At 43.1% G+C, this 4,789-nt stretch overlaps 1 long non-coding RNA gene across 1 annotated transcript; it reads left to right on the top strand.

Annotated features, from left to right (window-relative positions):
• The first annotated feature begins 2,456 nt into the window (after positions 1–2,456).
• On the top strand, positions 2,457–3,516 carry LOC109523040 (uncharacterized). Its single transcript, XR_002169686.1, has 3 exons — positions 2,457–2,569; positions 2,658–2,904; positions 3,014–3,516. It is a non-coding gene; the product is annotated as an uncharacterized LOC109523040 (long non-coding RNA).
• Positions 3,517–4,789: the final 1,273 nt, after the last annotated feature.

The raw sequence follows: 4,789 nt of genomic DNA, 5'->3' as shown, positions 1-4,789 counted from the left end.
GAAAATATCAAAATAATAACGCGTATTTTAGATTTTTCAGGCATTTTGCCTTTTTCTCCCGTAGACGTTCACTGTCGAGAAAAAGTCATCTGAGTGCAGCTCTGCTTAATATTTGGCTTTCAGACAAAGCGGCTTGAAAGGGGAGGATCTTCGCTGAGCCTAGTTGTCAAGTCATGGGTGGGGAAATGTATGTAAATTAGATTAATTGTGCTGTTACAATCAGCGAAGTTCAAAATGGTGTGGCAAAATACATTTTCAGAAGCAGGCGGATAACCTTCGACCCTGAGCCAGACAAACGGTCCGGAAAACGGGTGGCACTTTCTCTGCAGACCAAACTGTTTTTTTTTTAAAGCATGCAAAAAGCTAAATTTCTATAATATCTTAACCTTGAAGTAGAAACCGGAAAATGATTTTACTCTGACTTTAACTGGGGTCAGTTAAAGTCACTGCAGAGACATATGGAACTGCACTTCCTGTGATTAATTGTGCCCTAAGATGACAAAATACTCTAAAGAGAGCTTGAGGAAATAATTTGTGTGAGAGACAATGTCAAGAGCGATGACAAACGCAGCTTGGTGTTTTCCTGCTCGCACGTCAACTCACTGCAACGGCAGCTTTGAAACCGCGGCGCTCCTCCATCTATTATTGCGTTACAGCCATTTGTTTTCATTATTGCATCAAAGAGGACCTGGTCAAGCGGCGGCCATTTTTCGCTGTACTGAGACCTACAGAACAAATGTGACTTGCGAGTCACCGGGAGGTTATGCAAACAATGGGGAATTTGTAGTTGAATAAAGGGTTAAACTCACATTCTTATGTTACTGCGTAAACAAGAAGAGCAGCCGCTTGAGTGCAGTGCGCAAAAGTATTTAGTGTTGCCCTGCTCTGGGATGATTATGAATATTCTTATAAGGCATACGCTCATTTAAAGCAATGTCATCAAGCCGTATTGTCCCGCATAATGTGATAGCGCTTGAAAGCAGTGTTGGTAAACAAAGCCGAAGGCTTGTTCAGGAGCTGTAAACGGAACTGAGCCGCTTCTGTTAATTCTCCTCCGAGAGAAGCCGGAGGGCGAGAGGTGACGGGTGAAGCTCACCCCGGCGGACAGGTGGAGGTAAACTGAGAGTCGTACCACCCAAGAGGGAGCGTGAACTTGAGACCTGTCCCTCACCGTCCCGTGAAGGTGGAGGTCAGCGCGATGAGATGCTCCAATCAGGCGCAAGGAGCAAAGCCCTCTTCCCGGGATGAAATAAAGCCACCGGCCGGACGGGTCAGTCACAATTAGGACTCATAAAATAGAATCAAAAGCGGACCTGCAGTACTCGGGTGGTCAGGAGAGAACAGAGCATCTTTGTGCAGGAGGAGGTATCACTCAAGCGTAAAAACAGACACGCCTTTATCTCGGTATTTATCTCTTAATCAACTCATACCGCTTTGATAAACGGGGAACCCTAAATGTTGGCATCATGGTGGCTTTTTCTCACAATACCAGAAAAGAAAAACAAATCAACTTTATGACACAAATATAAACGGCGCAGTGTAAGAGCAGAAGCCGCCGTTTCTGCCGTGTCTTACTCAGGTCATATAAAATATTGGTCCCAAATAATTCTGTTTCGACAATTGAACAAACAAAGAAACCATGTGTCATACACAAACATTTGCAGGGTCCCGCTACGTCTGCTAGCATCGGTGATTTTTGACAATACATTACAGTCTACCTATGTAACAATATCTTGAACGGGTCTCTGCGCGTAATATCGCAACTTTATTCTAGTTTTATCGTGCCTTTTTTTTGTTCCCGTATTTACATTCTCAGTGCGGCCCTTATACCGTTCTCCTTTCTGCCAAAATCCAAAAATAATTGCGTCAACTAATATTCGCTCACGTTGGAATGTCGTCAACCTCAACGTTGAGCCACTTCCACATCACATGTGACTTTTTTTTTTAAACTAATCTTGCTAAGACATCATAATATGGCAATAAGCCCAGAGGTCGTTTGCTCCCCAGCAGCATCTCTATCAAAAGCAGGTTTATTGTTTGTTTTTGAAATCCAGTAATTAAGGCAGCCGCAAATTTGTATTTCTGTTGTCTGAGGCCTCAGGCCAGGATTAACAGCACTTAGCATTGTAGAATGTAGCCCGCCTCCATTAAATAGGCTAGATAAAACAACACCAACAACAAAAAAAAGATGAGTTTGTATGCTAAAATTTTTGGAACAAAGCCTTTGTGACACACGTGTGTAATTCTTCACGAGTGAATCAATCAATCATCCACCCACACGGAGTCACTGTTAAAATGAATGACACTACTTGATGTAATGAATTATTGCCTCATGACAGTCGTTTCTTTTCCTCCAAATTTCAACATAGTGTTATGTCGGTGCATGTCTTGACGAAACGGGGAAAAAAAAAAGGCTGGTTGTATAAATGTTTAATGAGTAACATTTATGTTTTCAACGCGCCGTGGCTCACCGCTGACATAAATCACACGTCGGGAAGTGAGACAGTGGCAGCTGCTACACCTTGCATGCGGATTGCGTCTTTGACACTAAAGAAAAGGATAGCAAAAGGTATTTGGAACGGCCACAGCACTTTGACACTCATTACCCCGCTATTACACGAACACGTCAAGCATGAAAATATTTCTCATTTCTGCAGAACAAAGAGTTACATTCTGGCCCAGGAATCCAAAGATGCTCGCAAGGACTCAGTTCCCCGAGGCAGCACCCATGGGTGACAACTCAACTGCCGGGCTTATTACGCCTGCTTGTCAAGCTTCAGCACTCAACCTCTTGCTCAATAAGTGACATGATTTGAGCTGTCAGCAGCAATGACCTGAGAGGAAGTTTTCTGTTCGGATGCCGCTTGTGAAGGCAGATCAAGGTGATAAACCGGATTTGAGCAGGTAATGAGTCATTTTAACGGATTCATCATTTCGCTCAGGCTGACGCGCTGATACCCGCGCTGATAATATCCACTCCAAATTATAGCCTGCGAAAATATCAACTTTACAGGTTTCACTGATGTGACAGTAAAGAGATTCGAGCGGCAGATTAGGACGCCTGCGAGATGAGCGGCGGCCTCAATCGCAGCCCACAAATCACGATGGACGTCTCTCCGCAAGTTTTCCAACTTCTGTCTGCTTTGTCCCCATACAGTCTGAGAGAAAGGGAAACAATTACTCACATTCTTTCTGTCGAAAGTGACTTTCTGCTGCACTAACTACCAACGGCAATACGGAGAGTTAAGTATTTGACCTTTAACAACACAAACGACCGCGTCATGAGGAAGTCCGCCCCAGTCCGCTGCAGGAGACAACGCTTCCTCCATTTTTTTCCCGTAACAAATAGTGGTAAAAGAACAACTCTGTTCCAACACTTTCCATTGTTTTTGTTACTTCCTGCTCTGAGTGTTGCTTCAATTTATGTTAGATAAGTTTCCAAATATTCTTCCACTTAAACACCCTTTGTTGAGGCTGGGCATTTGGAATCTGCAGCATATAAATGCGCAGCGCTAACGCTTTTGTTAGCGCTGCGCTTAAAATAATGCGCGATGTCATACATAATGATGGCCTGAAAATTTTCCCTCCCAAAATGTCGGTTTAGAATTGAAACTGTGGATTCAAGCAAGTTTTGTCTTGGTGCCAGCGCTACCAGAAGCAACAAAGTATTAACGTGGTGTGAGCGCTTGTTGAGTCAAGTCGCTTCAAATCCTGTTGAATGAGCGTAGGACGTGTAGCACCTTGAGGAGGAAACACAAGATATTGCAACACCTTGGCCTGTGATGGGAGAAAGCAACTATTATTGTGTCTTTCACCACACCAAGGAAGACGTGTAATTATGAGATATTTCCGAGAAGGATTTATGATTATGACTGTCATCCCCTAGTTGAGTTTGTAAGATTTGGACGATACTGTCGTCACAATCTGAAAGATAGGACAAAAGTAACGGTGGATTATTGTTTCTGGAAACCGTGACAGGCATTTAATATGACTGTGATTTGAACATTCAAATGTGTGCATGTGAAAAGTTTTTGTTTTTTTTTCCCATGTACATTCCTCCACCTTAGCACCTCAGGCTATTTTCTGCTCCACTGCAAATCCTAATTGATGGAGCTCAATCTCAGCTTTACATTACATGGGCAGATGACATCAATTGATATTGATATATTTTGCACGGTTCTTTCAGGCTAATGTTGTTTTGCCAGCCTCGTGACAACACATCGCCGAGGCAAAGGTGTGTGTACACAGAAATCCAATGTCTAAATGTTTAGACAATCATTATTTTAATTCCAAAACGTTAGGGTTGACTTAGCTTTGGGAGAAGGCGCGAGTAATTGTTGGATTGTGACGGGGTGATTGTGTTGTGCGAAGGCCTCTGCTGCTTTGGAATCTGTCAGGCTCACATAGTTTGGGAGACAGCATTCAGACAATAATGTAGTGTAACATATCACTGTGATAAATGTCAGACTTTCTTTAGCTTCCCCCAAAGGCCACTCTTGGCAATCAACTTGGAATTGCTTCATTCATGTAATGCTGCAATTGATGAACTCATCCGTGATCGAACAGCGAAAGTTTGAACAAAATATATTCCGGTTTATCGATCAACATCTGTTTTGTCCACATTGAGAAGAGATTTTTTTTCCCATTATAAATATTCCGGTGAAAGAAAGAAACCGTTTCGTATTGCCAAGGTGAACCCTTACGAGTGTGAAGAGAAGTTAAGCAATGTTAATCCATCCATCCATCCATTTTCTGAGCCGCGGGAGGTGCTGGAGCCTATCCCAGCTGT

Source organism: Hippocampus comes, unplaced genomic scaffold, assembly GCF_001891065.2.
Source record: "Hippocampus comes isolate QL1 unplaced genomic scaffold, H_comes_QL1_v1.1 scaffold36, whole genome shotgun sequence".
In the NCBI taxonomy this organism is placed as follows: domain Eukaryota; kingdom Metazoa; phylum Chordata; class Actinopteri; order Syngnathiformes; family Syngnathidae; genus Hippocampus; species Hippocampus comes.
Note: the sequence above shows the minus strand (reverse complement) of the source record. Positions and strands in the feature narration are given on the sequence as shown.